We start from the raw sequence: 16,609 nt of genomic DNA, 5'->3' as shown, positions 1-16,609 counted from the left end.
ATAAATAATCGTGGACTCAATGGGATATGGTAAGACCAGAATTGAGAAGCACTGTTTCAGTATGTTGATCTCCAACAAAGTACCTGATCATTATTCCCAGTGGGTAAGAAGAAGGCTTCTGATGTGAATGTAACAATCGGGAGAAAATATGATGCATCCATTTTTCTTCCGTCATAGTTTTTTCTCTATTCTAAGAAACAGTGTAACTGAAGTAGCTGGAAGGGGGAAAAATCCAAAGATCAGACTTGAATTACATGATAGGCCCTGAAACTCTTCTTTCCCCAAATTGTCTGAGGCCCTATATAAAAATCATCAATAAACAAATAGCTACTTAAGAAAATTTTGTTGAAGATATTTTTATTGAATTTATTGGGATAACAGTGGTTAGTATAATTATATAGATTTCAGGTATAGAATTGTATAATGTATCATTCTGTATATTGTATTGTGTTTTCACCACCCAAGTCAGGCCTCCTATTGCCATTTATCCCTGTATACCCTTCTCCACCTATTTCCCACCCCCCTTTCCCTCTATTGATCACCGTGCTATTAATTGTGTCTGAAGGGTTTTGTTCAGTTTTGCTTAGCCCTTGACATTTTTCACCCAGCTCTCAGCCCCCTCCCCTCTGATAGTTGTCAGTCTATTCTCTATGGGTCTGTTTCTATTTTGTTCATTGGTTTATATTGTTCATTAGATTCCACATATAAGCGAGATCACATGGTATTTGTCTTTCTCTGACTGGCTTATTTCACTTAGCATAATACTTTTCAGGTCCACCCATGCTGTCACAAAGGGTAGGAATTTCTTTTTTGGTCCTATGTAGTATTCCATTGAGTAAGTGTACCACAGCTTTTTTATCCACTCATCTACTGATGGGCACTTGCACTGTTACCAGATCTTGGCTATTGTAACTAACACTGCAATGAACATAGGGGTGCATATATTCTTTCAAATTAGTATTTCAGATTTATCTGGGTAAATTCCCAGAAGTGGAATTGCTCAGTCATACGTGTAAAGCAGTTCCATTTTTTTCATGTGCCTGTTCATCATCTGTATGTTTTCCTTGGAAAGATGTGTGTTCTATCCTCTGCCCTTTTAATTTTTTTTAGTCCTCACCTGAGGACCTTTTCAAAATTGTTTTTAGAGAGAAAGAAAGGGAGAGAGTGAGAGAGCTAAACATAGATGAGAGACATCAGTTGGTTGCCTTCTGGTATGTGCCCTGACCAGGAATCCAACCCGCAAGCTTTTGATCTATGGGACAATACTCAAATCAACAGGGCCACACCAGCTAGGGCTCCTCTGCCTATTTTTAATCATGCTGTTTGTTTTTGTATTGTTGAGTTATATGAGTTTTTTATTTTTATTTATTTATTTTTAGAGAGAGAGGAAGGGAAGGAGAAAGAGAGGGAGAGAAACATCCATGTGTGGTTGCCTCTTGCATGCCACCTGTCTGGGACCTGGCCCACAACCCAGGCACGTGCCCTGACTGGGAATCGAACAGGTGACCCTTTGGTTCGCAGGTATGCACTCAATCCACTGAGCCACACCAGCCAGGGCTTAACCATTTTTTAAGGACACAATTCAGTGGCACAAAGTACATTCACAGTGTTTTATAACCATCGCTACTCATCATTTCCAGAACTTTTTCATCCTCCCAAAGAGAAACTCTGTATCCCTGAACCTTTGGCTCTCCGTTCCCCACTCCCATCATCCCCCAGTAACCACTCCATTATTTCTCTCTCCGTGAGTTTTCCTATTTGAGGCATGTCATAGCAGAATTCTATGATATTTGTCATTTTATGTCTGGCTTATTTTAATTAGCTTAGTGTCTTGTGAGGTTTCTCCATGCTGAAGTATGCATCAGTTCATTTTTTTTGGAAGAATACTATTTCACTGTATTAAGTAATGTTACAATGTTAAGTCATTTGATTAGAGAGTACAGATTGTGAGGAAAGATAAGAATGAAAATAACGTATTTTATCCATTCACCAGTTGAACACTTGAGCTGTTTCCACTTTGGGCTATTATGAATAAGGCTGCTATAGACCTCCATGTACACATTTTTAATTAAAATATGTTTTCGTGCTCGCTTCGGCAGCACATATACTAAAATTGGAACGATACAGAGAAGATTAGCATGGCCCCTGCGCAAGGATGACACACAAATTCGTGAAGCGTTCCATATTTTTCAAAATATAACCAAAGACACTGAAATAGAGGACAGGCTGATGGTGACCAGAGGGGAGAGAAGAGGGAATTTAAGGGGTCAGTGGGAAGGGTTCACAGGAACAAACTTAAAGGACACATGGTCATAGACTAAGGGGAGGGTGGTAATGGGAAGGAAGTGGGGAGGGTGGGAGGGGAGACTGGATTGGGAGTAAAAAGGAGAAAACTGTATTTGAACAATGATTAAAATTAAAAAAATAAAAATAAATAAAAAAAGAAAAAAGAAAAAAAGGAAAAGAAAATAAAAAAACTCAAAAAAAAATATGTTTTCATGTCTCTTGAGGGTATAATTTTGGGATCCAATGGTAACTCATGTTCTATCTTTTAAGGAATGGGCAGGCTGTTTTCCCGTGTAGCTGCTGCACCAGTTTTCGTTCCCACCAGTAGTGTAACAGGGATCTACCATCCTCACCAACGCTTGTCTTTTTGGCGATAGCTGTCTAGTGGATATGAAGTGGTCTCTCACTGTGGTTTTGCTTTATATTTATCTGACAATGCATGATGTCAAGCATGTTTTCATATGCGCTTTGGCTATTTGTATCATGTTTGAAGAAATGTCTATTCAGATGCCTTGCCCATTTTTCAAGTGAGTTATTTGTGTTTTCATTATTGAGTTCTTTGTGTTTCTGGATTCAAGTTTCATAAGATACCTGATTGTGGATAATTTCTCCATTCTGAGGGTAGTCTTTTCACTTTCTTCTTGGTATCATTTTCAGCACAGAGGTTTTTAATTTTGATGGAGTCCAATTTATCTATTTTTTTTCTTTTGTCACTTGTGTTCCTCATTTTTTTTCTGTTTTTACTATTTCTGTTATAACTTAGAGAAGAAAATCCAGGGTATGTTTTCTACTCCCCATGTGATTTAATGTTTGTTACATCTCAAGTGGTTCTAATTTCATTTTTTGTTTTTGTTTTTGTCACTAATAAACATTTCTTTTATAATAAAGTTAAAAAAAAACACATTTGTGAAGTTACCCCTCTACTAGGCCTAAAGATAGCCTTTACAAAGAGTTTGCAAAATTGTTTTCTCTTAACTATTAAAGTACATAGATTTAAAAGGGTTTTAGGAAATAAAATGTTAATTCATGGTCAACATTTGAAGAATTAAAACACATTACATCTGTAGGATACCTTGGAAGATTATATCTTAAAAACATGTGGACAGAAAAGCTGTATTTTCTTTTCAGAAACCTTTACTCTTCAATGATATTTACTAAGAAATGTATACTGCATATCACACTAGCAATGACCTTCTCAAAAATTTATCCATTAGCCTTGCAAATCAATCAGCCCACATAGAAGAAAACAGGAAATTGCTTTCCAATACACATTAACTCCTTAAGTTTCCTGATAATATCAAAATAAAATTTAGTCCATTACAATTAAAGATATAGAGTATTGATATTAAAAATAAAATAATACTGAATTATTTTTAACAACACAAAAGTTCAAGCATTCCAGAAGCATAAACTGTGTTATTTTTTAAAAAGACAGTATATTCCTCTAACCAATGCCTCACAGAAATTTGTAATATTTATATACCTTATAACACTGTAGAAGTCTTTGGTGGTGACACATGGAGTAAGTTCCCTGAAAACATTTTAACAATTTTGTTCCATCAATCTGTGTAGTCTAGTATTTATCATTAGTAATGCTGGCAGTATCACTTTCTAGCCAAATCCACATGTAAAGTGTGTGGAGGAAATCTTTTGCAGGACTTAGGTGGGTTTATATCATTAAATACTTAGCAATCAGGCTTATCTCTGGCTCATTTTTTTATACCAGAAAAAAATATGGTAAATTAAAGAATACAACAATTCTTACTTCCAAGTAAACTCTGGAAATAGTTAATATTATTGAACAAGTTGAATGCATATATGATAAAAGGGCTACAATTTCTGAATAAACTTTAACTGCTACCAAAATAGTGCCCCAAATAGGCTTGTGCAGCATGTGATGCCCATTCGCCAGGTGGTGGTAGTGGGGAAAGCAATGCACTGCGGTCTGGCAATAAATTTTCATCTTCTAAAAGCTGCAGACTCAGAAGCATAGAAACAAAAAATGACCTGCTCTACCTTAAAAGAAATTAAAATGCATAAGCTTATTATATAAAATTGAAAGGAAAGGGCATGCTAAAACACATGAGAAAATAAGCAAAATTTAAGAAATGTAAGAGAAGGAGAGTAAGAAAATGACAGAACAGCAAAATGACATCACTGTATATAAGGATGTAAGCAGCAGAATATATCAGAGGAAGCATTAAGTGTGAGGAGTACTTAAACAGAAGGACTTGCATTACCTCTTTGAAACTGGTGTTGTCTTTCATTAAATGTTTTGATTCTAGAAGTGTGAAGGGATTCATAATTCTTCCAATTTAGAAAAGTATGAGTTTACTATGATTAAAGAATACGTAGGATGATGAAATTAGATTTGAAAATGATATAATGGTGCGAATCAACCCCCATAGGTAATATTTTTGATACAAAGTCACTCACATGACCTAGTCAGGCAATTTGAGATGACACTGCCTTCACGCAGGAAAGACAAACATGGCATAGCATTTATATTGATAACTCTAGGACAATGCAATATAAATAAAACTCTTTCAATGTTTATAATCAGAATTCATGGGATTTTTGACACAAATTAAAGAGTCTTTCCAGAAACTAAGAGGCTAAAAATTAGTAAAGTAGATGGACGTACTCATAGAAATAAACTGGGAGAAAAGAAATTGAAATGAATTTTTACTTGGTGTTACATATTAAGAATGTGAGATAATCTAGGAAATATTTTAAGACTTGTATCAAGAGAGATGTCAGAATTACACTAAGGTGCTCCTGAGTAAATATTCTGTTCTCTCCCACCACTCTGAAGAGGTCCTGAATATATACACTGTCAGCTGGCTTCATTTCTTAAAAGGTAGAAAAGTCAAAGATCTTACAAATTTTTCTCATTGTTTTTACTTTTGAACAACCAAGTAGATTTATCAAGTAGATTACCTAGATAAGTATAATTGTACAAATTTCATTATTGATTACTAAAACCATCAGCAAATATATTGACTTATAGTTCATGATCCATAGCTATCAGTGCAATGTAAAAATGCCTCACAGTCTGGTAATTCAAAAATATCTTGGATTTAAAAAATGATATTTTTCTAATATCGATTCTAATAGCTTCTAATATGTGATATTAACAACATCCTCATTTTCCATTGGCAACTATCTTCAGGAGATTGTTTCAGCCAGAAAAGAAGTGATCCAAATTATTCTAGTTAATGCCAAATTTATAAATCAGCAGCACATGTAAGTGCCAAGCTTGTGAATAGACTGGCTGTTAGACATTTTCACAAATTAGAAAAGAGCTAAGTACTATACTGTTCTCTAACTGTATTTCACAAAAGCTACAACTTTTAAAATGTGAGAATGTAACCAGTGTTAATAAAAACATGCTGAGTTCAACTACAATGTACAACCAAATAAAGAAAACTGATTAATGATTTAAATAATTTTTTATCTATAAAGAAGATAATTAAAAACAGTTACAACCAAAGAATTAGTTATATTTTTGTACTATTAAAATCAAGCAAATTTAACAAATGAAACCCACAGGAAAAGAGATGATGTAATTCAAGGCATAAATTTGACTCGTAAGAATATGACAAATAATAATGATAGTGTCAATAAAACTTAAAATGTACAGTCATAAAATAAGTAAACACTTTTCAAGTGTGCAAAACTAGTCTGGAACAAAAGTGTTATGTGGATACCTGGTTTTTAAATATTTGTTTTGAAAACTCTCAGCTGATGGTGGAAAAACTATAAAGTATTAAAAAAGTAAAAATTTAAAGAATATATAAAACACACTTTATCTCACATTATGCCTTGTACTGTCACTGCTGGATTAGAGGCCTGTTTAATTACTATCCTCATGTGGTAGCTATGACATAAATGGAGATAAACAATACAATAACACAAAGACGGATGTATCTTGAACCATAAAAAGACTCTTCAAGTATACTGTGGGTTTGTGCTTCCTGTTGTAGGCCAGGCACTCCATGTTTTTGATGAATTTGAAAACGGATAACACAGTTTTCTATTATTTCTGATATATATACATCTTTTACATAACTACCTTTAGCAGTCAACATTTGAAATTAATTGTTAAAGAAATAAAAAAAGTATTTAAATTGATGAAAATAAACCCTATCACCACCACAATTTAAAGAATTATTTTACTGCACAAATCCTGAATGTATGATGTTAGAAAAAAAATGTTGGTGCATTAGTATAATTTGTCTTGGGATACTTGAAGTGTACATGACTAAAAATACACCTGTGGTCTCTTCTTCACTCTCTATTTTAGTGACCCATACCACACCTCTTTGAGGCCTTTCCCGGTTTTCATAGATTTCATGCTTCATCATCTTTGAAGCCCTTCATGTGTTAACATTGCATCATCTGAATATGGCCCACTCACTGCTTCATCTGTTTTCTCATCTCCATCTTTCAGTGCAGTTCCATAATCTGCACTGGTGTGATTCACTGGAGGCTGCTTTACTTTTCTTTTTTGTTTCTGGTAGAGGCTGGTATGGCCTTTGTCCCACGTGCTCATCCCCAGGGATAGCTCTTAGGTGGTGCATACTGAGACTCCGTAAGCACTTGATAGTTACCCCTTGGCTCTTCACTGCTGCAGTAACAGCAGCAGTAGCTGCTACATTTAAACCTTGCTGCCCAAAGTTTACCATCATCTCATAGCCTCGCTCCTTTGCTTGTACAATATAATCATTAATCTCCCTTTCCTTTGAAGAAAGAAGTGGATGAAGCAATGTTGTATATATTAAACTTGCTCCTGTGGTTAGGGAGAGAGCAGCCATATGACAAAACCAATCTTAAGTTCACAGGGGGAACCAAGCAACCGGTTGATCTGCTACTGTTTCAATCACAGTATAGAGAGCAAAAACAATCCAGTACATCATCCATTGAACATATGCCTCTTCACATTTTTGGTTTTCACAGTTTTGTATGAATAATCTGCAGGATGCAGCATTCCAAACAGCAACACCACAGCTCTGGAGATTGTCCAGGACACCATCTTCCCGGAGGCTTGGACCCCACCTCCAGGCCAACAATGGCAGGCTGTTGATTGATTGCCTCACACTCCCCCAACCAGGGGCCAGGCCTGTAGCCCACACATGTGCCCTGACTGGGAATCGAACCTGCAACTTTTGGGTTCATAGGCCAGTACTCAACCCACTAAACTACACCAGCCAGGGTGCCATCTTATTTATCCTGCAGAACTGGATAGTCTATAAAACTGGGAGACCAGGAGTCAATATTTCCTCTCCCTCACCTTTCTGTAATGACTGTTCCTTCCTGTCTTACTGTTGTTCAGAATGGGATGACTTTATAGTCATAGACAACATCTAACTGACCTATACATGGTCTGTTTATTGATTGATTGATCCCTGTCTGGTGTGATTCAATAGATTGAGCACCAACCTGCAAACCAAAGGGTGGTGGGTTTGAACCCCAGTAGGGGGTGCATGAGAGGCAACCACACATGGATGTTTCTCTCCCTCTCTTTCTCTCTCCCATCCCCTCTCTCTAAAAGTAAGTAAATAAAATCTTTTTACAAAATAATTGATAGAATTTTGCTTACAAAGACCAACAATAGTAATTCTGTAACACTTAACTATGATGTGAGCTCTTAGGGTTTAGCAACCTATACTTTTCAAAATAGTTCAGTTACAGATTCCCTTAGGAAAAGAATTTGTCTGACCTGATTACTATATGAGATAAAATTTGTGCCTTAACAATACTCTTACACATTTAAATCAGAAAACTTAGATGACCTCTGGGTTCCTTTGAGCCATGAAATTATATTCATTTTAGGCAGAGTTGAAATTATTTCACAGAAACTATTTTCTGTCTCTAGTTTATTTATTCTGGAATAAATAAACCAAGCACTGTGTGATAGAGACCTCAAACTGTGTTCTAAAAGAACATTCATCTATTGCATCCCTACTAAGTTCTAGGCACTGTGCTAGGTAGGCACTCTAATCCTCATGTCACCCTGCACAAGACATTGAGGTTGTTCTCATTTTACATACAAGCACAGACATCAGCCTCAGAGATGTTAATTAATTTAAGTAAAGGGTACAGGTGGTTACAAATGATAAGAACAAAAACAAAGTCTTCCTTGTTCATTTTCCCTTTTTCATACATCAAGACCTAACCTTAACATTAAAGTAACTATACCTGTTGACCATCTCTTTCCTGAGTCAGGCAGGTTGAGCTTTCTGAGCTACTTAGCAGGATGGTTTTCTAGCATAAGGATGGCACAGGGATTACAGGGGTATCAGTTCTTTCTCTCTCTGGGTTGAAAAAGCTGGTTGAGAATTTTTTCATTGAAAATTTAGAATCTTCAGTGAAGTCACAAAACATAGACCCACCCCCAGAATGCTGTCCTGTGATGTCCATCTCTCTTTACCAGCAGATCCTCTGAGGTCAGTTAGATAGGACCTTGGACATCATTGCCACTCTAGTGTGCAGTATCATCAATACACCATTAAAACTCAAAATTTAGGTCCAGTTTTCCCGTTCCTAAACCAGCAAAACAATCTTGTATTATAAAAACAAACATGTTCCATAAACTAGATGAGGACTGAACAGAAAATGTTTAGGTTACATTTCAAGATTTTTTTTAAAGTTTTGTTTGTTTTTTCCTTTGAGTACATTGGGCTTCTATTCTGCCCAGTAGAGATAGGAAGTAATTATAAATATCAGGAGAGGATGATCATATCAATTTTTTTTTCTGAGTGAATGAAGGCTCTTTATCCCAGAAGCTGTAACATACATTTCTGTGGAGATTGAATTTAAGAGATGGGATAAGCAGGAAACAGCCATTATTACATGGTCCAATGGGAGAAATATTAGATGAATACATACATAATTGTCAGGGGTTAACCATGTTCTCCAGAAAGTTTTTCATGATTGTTGCCTACCAAATTTGTGTTCTCACTTTATATACTTATATCATGGAATTCTGATAGCAAACCTGTAAAGTCAGTCTTATTGTCGTTTTATAGATGAGCCATCTGTGGCCCAGAATGATTAAGTAATTTGCGGAAGGTCACACAAGTCGTTAGTAGCAGATGCAAGAATTGATCCAAGATCTTTTTGACTCCAGAGTTCTTTCAACCACTCTGCTTCCAAGTGACATAGTTTGGTCAGACAGTTGCTATTTCCTTGTAATATCCAGTGTTCTAATCAGCCTGGTACTTGTAATGCAGCAACATGTGAAGCGTATTGGTTCGTTAGGAAGGAAAGGGTTTAAGGACCAGAAAATAGCACCTAAGACTGGACTTGTAAAGTAAAGATACAGGCCTCTTCTGAAACAATGAGTTTGCAATCGTATACTTTACAATAAACATCCCAACAGGTAAAAGTCACTGGTATTTAAACTTGAGAATGTGACTATGGGGAAATGCTGTTGCTATTGCTCCTGAGACTTTAAAGTAGCTGTTATTGCAACCCCCAGGGGATCCTGTTTTCGCCATTCTTACTTTTACTCAATAGTAACCGAAGGTCAAATCTTGTTTTATGTATAAGGAGCCAAAGTTTCCCTGCCACTTACATCGTTTCCCCCAAGAAACTTAAAGAACTAGCCCTGACTGACCAGCATGGCTCAGTTGGATGTTGTCCACAGACCAAAAGGTCACAGGTTTGATTCCTGGTCAGGACACATGGCTGAGTTTTGGGCCATGTCCCTGGTTAGGGGGGTGCAAGAGACAACCAACTGGTATTTCTCTTTTCTTTCTTTTTTCCCTCCCCTCTCTATAAAAGTAAATGAATAAAGTCTTAAAAAAAGAATTTTACAAACTCACAAAGCAGCATTGTATAGAAAGAGAAGTTGGGCCACAGCAAGAGTGATCTGTTTAACATTCCACAGATTTTGCATGACTTTCCATAAAGCTAGTAAATCTCCATCTCTTTCAGTTTTCATAGATAGTCTTTCACCATTGTTTATTCCTTAAGTCATTATTACTCTCAGAAATCCCCTTAGACATCAAAACCTCAATTTTTGAACATGTGTGCTCTGCTGGGTTTTGTTTTGTTTTGTTTTGTTTTGTTTTGTTTTGTTTCATTTTAACTAGATTGGAGGATTTGTGTTTCTGCCTAGATGGAGAAGGTCCATTCCTTCTCGGTCCTCCCTCTTACAACTAAAAACCCTTGGACATAATGAAGAAGATGCTAAAAAGTAGAAGAACAAGGCAGAGTGCCTTGGAACTGGAACAATGCAATGCTGGGCTCTCGGCCTTTCCTTTCTGCCTCCCACAGATCCTAGACAGGGTGCTAAAGAAACATGCAATCCATACCTGCCAACAGGCACAGACAAAAAAAGGGGGGGGGGGGAGCTCAAAGAAAGCCTGATCCCCATAGCTTAAGGAAAGGGTTGGGGATGATTTGCTTTATAACAAAAAATCCTTTTGGCAATACCTCCCCTATACCGATGGGAAAGAATTACACTACCACCCCACAGCTGCGCAGCTTCAATGCATCTTCCTAGGAAGTTAATCTTTCACCCCAGCCCTCCCCACAAACAAAGCAGGAAGCCTGCTTGTATTGCACTGCTGGGGTAGTGTTGGCAGAAGGAAGCAGTCAGTCCTTCTCATCCCGCTATCTGGCAGAAGCAGATGGTGTTCCTTTTCTCTTCCAGGCCAGTGGTAAGCTAAGTGCTGCACTTGCCCAGAATTAAGGAAGGTTAATAAGTTGGTGCAGGCAAGGCTAGTCGCCACTGGACTTCATCTCTATGTCAGTGGGGCCTATGAGGAGGCTGAGCTTGTATCCTCTTTCACATCAAAAAGACTGAACAAAGAAATGTATGTCAGGGCTAGCAAGCACCCTGCTGTCCTGCTACCCATGTTCTGAGGAAGGCCCAGTGGGAAGCGGAACTTCCACACCCACCTGGCAGCAATAAGACTGAAAGAGGTGGTGGGAAGCAGAGCTATCCCCGCCCCTGGTGTGAGTGCAGCCCAGTGGGGAGCTGAACCTCCACACCAAGTGAGCAGTAATGACACTTAGTAAGGTGATAAAAGGTGGGATTTGTTGGTAATTTGCTTCTCCCTTCATTGGATATCAGCAGGGTGTACCAGGGAGGTGAGCTAATGCTTCTATTCAAATGTAACAAGCCATAGCCCTGTAGGTCAGTACCCCTACTTTCACATGGATGGTGTCAGTAGACTCAGGGAGGGCAAGTAACAGAACTTCCACTCCATCCATTTTCTTTCTTTGTTTTTTTTTAAGATTTTATTTATTTACTTTTTAGACAGAGAAGAAGGGAGGGAGAAGGAGGGAGAGAAACATCGTTGTGTGAGAGATAGATTGATCAGTTGCCTCTTGCACAGGCCCCAACCAGGGACCTGACCCACAACCCAGGCATGTGCCCTGACTGGGAATTGAACCGGTGACCCTTTGGTTTCACAGGCCAGAGCTCAATCCACTGAACCACACCAACCAGGGCTCCACTCCACCCACTTTCAACAAATGCCCCACTTTTGGCCAGGGTCATCAGTGGGATGCAGCACAAACATAACACATGCACCCAGCCCTCATATTATACTTCAACACAGGGACTGTCTGCTTGAAAAAGAAGATGGAATAGGATCCCGAGTCTCATGATATAGTACCCAACAACCTCCAATCAAAAATCACTCATGAATGAGAACAGACACCAACACTGAGACAAATCTGATTTTATCTGACACGGAGTATAAAGCATCCATAATAGAAAAGATCCAGCAAGTAATTACAGATTCTCTCAAAACAAATAAAGACATACAAAATCTCAGTAAAGAAATAGGTTATTAAAAAAAGAAGCAAATAGAAATTGTAGAACTGAAAAAATACAATAACTGAAATAGACTCAGTGGGTGGGCCCAGTAGTGAAGTGGAGATAACAGAAGATGGAATCAGGTAACCTGAGGTCAGAGCATTAGAATTTAGTCAGTCTGAACAGCAGAGAGAAAATGGATGGGGGAAGAAATGAACAGAGCCACAGGGAATCTGTGGGATAATAACGAGATCCCGCACCCATATTATCAGTGTCCAAAAGGAGAGAGAGAAGTATTGAAAAGGATCTTGAAAAAGTAACAGCTGCCTTAAAAGGAGGAAATTCTATCACATGTACAACATGAATGGACCTTGAGGTCGTTACATTAAGTGGAATCAACCAGTCACAACAAGGCAAATACTGTGTGGTTCCACTTAAATGAGGTACCCAGAGTACTCAAAGTCACAGGGAGAGTTAGAATGGTGGTGAACCAGGCCTACGGGTAGAGAGGAAGTGGGGGTGTCGTTTCATGGGGGAGAGTTTCAGCTATGTAAGATGAAAAGTTTTAGAGATTTACACAACAGCATGGAGGTACTTAAGAGTCTTCAGTTATACACTTTAAAATGGTTAAGATGGACCTTAACAGTGTTACTCACTTGGTTGGGCACAATTCTGCAAAGCATAAGATTGCAGGTTCGATTCCAGGTCAGAGCACATGCCTAGGTTGCGGGTTTAATCCCCAGTCTGGGTACATACAAGAGGCAACCGATTGATTTTTCTCCCTCACATCAATGTTTCTGCTTTTCTCCCTTCCTTCCCCTATAAATAAATACATAGATACACACATACATAAATAAAATTGTTATGATAAATTCTGTCTTATGTCTCTTATGACAATTTTTTTTTATTATTGGGTTGGCCAAAAAGTTCATTTGGTTTACAGCCATACGATGGCTCCAGTAGTGTTTAGTTGTCTTTAACTTCATTCAAAACAATTTTGTTAGATTGTATTGTGACAGCTGCCATATAAGTGTATGTTTTAAAAAATCTATCAAAATTGATGAAATTTTCTGTAGCCATTTTAATATTGAAGATGGAAGGAAATACACAACATTTTCAGCATATTGTGCTCTATTATTTCAAGAAAGGTAAAAACTCAACTGAAACTAAAAAAAAAAAAAAGATTCCTGCAGTGTGTGGAGAAGATGCTGTGACTGATCAAATGAGTGAGAAGTGGTTTGTGAAGTTTCACGCTGGAAACTTCCCACTGGGCGATGCTCCACGATCTGTTAGATCACTTGAAGTTGATAGAGATCAAATCGAGACATTAATTGAGAACAATCAACATTTTACCACAAGGGAACTAGTCGACATACTCAAAATATCCAAATCAATAAAGTTATTGGTGAAAATGGAAAATGTCTTTTGTTTTATGGAAAAACTAAATGGACTTTTTGTCCAGCTCAATAAAAAAGAAATAATGGCTAAAACTCTTCAAATTTGGCAAAATACATAAAACTACACACTCAAGAAGCTGAGTGAAACCCAAATATAGTACATCCATGATGTAACACATCATAATTAAATTTCTGAAAACTAAAGATGATGAAAAATGTCTTATGAGAAGCCAGGAAAAAAAATGATGTATCACTTTTAGAAGAACACCAATTCGACTGTCAACAGATTTCTTATTTGAAACCTTAAAGCAGGGGTGTCAAACTCATTTTCACTGGGGGCCACATCAGCCTTGCAGTTGCCTTCAAAGGGCCAAAATAATTTTAGGGCTGTATAAATGTAACTATTCATTAACAGTTAAGGAGTTGAGATTACATTCAGCCCTTTGAAGGCAGCCATGAGGCTTATGTGGCCCCCGGTGAAAATGAGTTTGACACCCCTGGCTTAGAGGCAAAGAGGAAATGGTGCATTTTTCAAATGCTGAAAGACACCTGTCCATCCTTGGAATTAAGGGAAAATAAAGGAGTTTTCAGATGAAGAAGAGTAATTGTTGCTAGCAAACCTCCACTGAAAGATTGACTAAAAGAAGCTCTATTAACAGAAACAATGGTAGAAGTAGTCTCAGAACTTCAGAGAGGATCACCACAATGGTAAACATAGGAGTAAGTCCATAGACTCTGTTAGTTCTTGTGAGTTTCTTAGATCATTTGCCATGTTTCAAACAAAAATTATAACACCATCTGATGTAGTGTACAATGTATATAGAGGAAATATTTTGAACAATTAGGATTACGGACATTAAAAAATTGGGGAGCATACCGAATGGCCATAGCCATTAGGGGAATGTAACTCAAAATCTCAATGAGATATAACTTCACACCCTCTAGGGTGACTATAATTTAAAAAAGTGCAGATAATATAACTGTTGACAAGGACATGGAGAAATCAGAACTATCATACACTGCAGGTTGGAATATAAAATGATGTGTCCCTACTAGGGGAAAAAAACCTACTTGTAACTTAGTTTTTCTTCATCTGAGATTTCTTGATATCCCTTTAATTCCTGGACAATATTTTCACTGGGTAGAAATATGATTCAGTGTTTGACAGTTCTTTTCTTTCAGGACTTGAAAAATGTTGTGCCACTTTCTTCTGACCCTCATGGTTTCTTACTGGAAATCCATTGCCATTTGACTTGTTTTTCTCCAACAGGTACAGTTTCAGTTTTTCTCTGGCTGCAAAAGGGTTTTGGGGTTTTTTTTTGCCTTTAGTTTGCAGAAGTTTAATTTGATGTGACTGCTATTTAGCTGATCAACTGAGCTTTTTATTCTATGTTTCTTTTCACTTCGAATATTTCCATTTGCCTCTTCTTTATATCTTTTATTTCTTTGCTGAGACTTCCTATTTTTTATGAGGCTTTCCTTCTTTTTCCAAGTGTGTTCATAATTATTCATTGAAGGATTCTTACAGCAACAACTTTTGAAAACCTTTATCACCTTGCTATTGGCTTCTGTTAATTTTTTTTTCACTCGGTTTGAGATATTCTTGGTTCTTGGTATAAGTGTTTTGTTGTTGTTGTTTTTTAAATGGGAACCTTGGTTTTTTACATTTTGTTTTAAGGCCCTGTGTGCTATTTAAACCTTCTACTGTACTTTCACTGGCTGTTCTGTGCTGCTGCTCTCAGGGAAAGTAGGGGTTGCCACCTCGTTACTGCCAGGTAGAGATGGAACTTCAGGTCCCACGCTTGTTCTCCTTTGACCCCTGAGTTAGAAGGGGCTTCTCAGTACTGATGGGTATGGGTGGGAATTCCAACTCACCACATGGTGGGTCTCTTCTGAACGTGTGGGGAGGGAGGGAGAATATAGCTACTTGCTGGCTCAGATGAAGTCCCAGATCCCTCTTTGGCTTTCTCCAATACCATACCAGTAGAACATTGGGGCACCTCATTGTAACTTCATGAGGTTGGAATTCTAGGGTTCCTACCTGGCTTGTAGGAATGGGTGGGGGCAGGGTCACCCGTGTTTCTCTGTAGTGTTTGTCTGAGTAGAGAAGTTATTGTCTAAATGTTTTCTCTAATACCAGATTGTTTCTTTCCTAGTCACTGGCATCAGAGAGGAAAATTTTCTTAGGGCTTTTTCTTTCTCTGCTCCTCTTGGTTTTTCGAGGTGGCTGGATTCCTCAGTTCCAAGTCTGGGGTATATAAGGCAAAAAGAAAACCTAGGAAACTTTCCACTCTCTCATTCCTTGCATCCCAAGGACTCCACCTTTTCTGAGTTTTCTTATATTTTTTAAAAAAATTATATAGCATCCAGAATTTGTTGTTGTTGTTGTACTTAGTGGGAAGAATAAAAAAGGTATGTTTACTCCAGAAAGTTTATTATCCATTTAATGGCTGAATGACCTATAATGAGTCCTCATGTCATTCCTTATATTGAAAAGTTGTGCCTATTGTACTTTTTACTTTATCAATCTTAGTGCTTAGTGCTATAAATTTCCCTCTAAGCACTGCTTTACCTGCATTCCTTACATTTTATGTTCTGTTTTTATTTTCATTCAGTTTTGTGTACTTTTTGTTTCCTTTGAATCTTTTCTTTGATTCATGGGTTGTTTAAAGTGTGTTTTTTGGGTTTTGAGTGTTTGTAGAATCTCTTCTTTTCTTTGTATTACTAACTTCTAGTCTCATTCCCTTTTGCTCAGAGAACATATTTTGTATTCTTTCAATGATTTTACCTTTGTTGAAGTTTGTTTTTTGAACCAGGCTATGATCTTTCTTTGTGAATGTTCCATGGGCACTTGAAAAACTGTGTATTCTGCAGTTGTTGGGGTTTGGGAGTTTGTATAGAAATAAAAATTATACCTTCTTTGAGATTGTAGTGTTCAGTTCTTCTATACCTTTCTAAGATTTTGTCCGTTAGTTCTATCAGTTGCTATGAGTGGGGTGTTAAAGTCCCTAACTATAACTTTGAATTTGTGTCTCTATCTTTTCAATTCTGTTTTCATTTTTTGTGTTTTGAACCTTTGCTGTTTCATACATACACATTTAAGATTGCTATGTCTTCTTAGTCTATCCTTACTTTTATTATTTTGTGATAT

The 16,609-nt window shown here is 37.4% G+C and overlaps 1 protein-coding gene, 1 non-coding gene and 1 pseudogene across 5 annotated transcripts in view; 2 read left to right on the top strand and 1 right to left on the bottom strand.

Annotated features, from left to right (window-relative positions):
* Positions 1-16,609, top strand: part of EDA (ectodysplasin A) — a 301,514-nt gene that overhangs the window by 248,705 nt on the left and 36,200 nt on the right. The window lies entirely within an intron of this gene.
* On the top strand, positions 2,084-2,190 carry LOC123824406. Its single transcript, XR_006786685.1, has one exon. It is a non-coding gene; the product is annotated as a U6 spliceosomal RNA (small nuclear RNA).
* LOC123824314 lies at positions 6,551-7,321 on the bottom strand (annotated as a pseudogene).

This window comes from Phyllostomus hastatus, unplaced genomic scaffold (assembly GCF_019186645.2).
Source record: "Phyllostomus hastatus isolate PE091 unplaced genomic scaffold, TTU_PhHast_1.1 phas_contig_551, whole genome shotgun sequence".
NCBI lineage: Eukaryota > Metazoa > Chordata > Mammalia > Chiroptera > Phyllostomidae > Phyllostomus > Phyllostomus hastatus.
The sequence above is the reverse complement of the archived record's forward strand: the minus strand, read 5'-3'. Positions and strand labels throughout refer to the sequence as shown.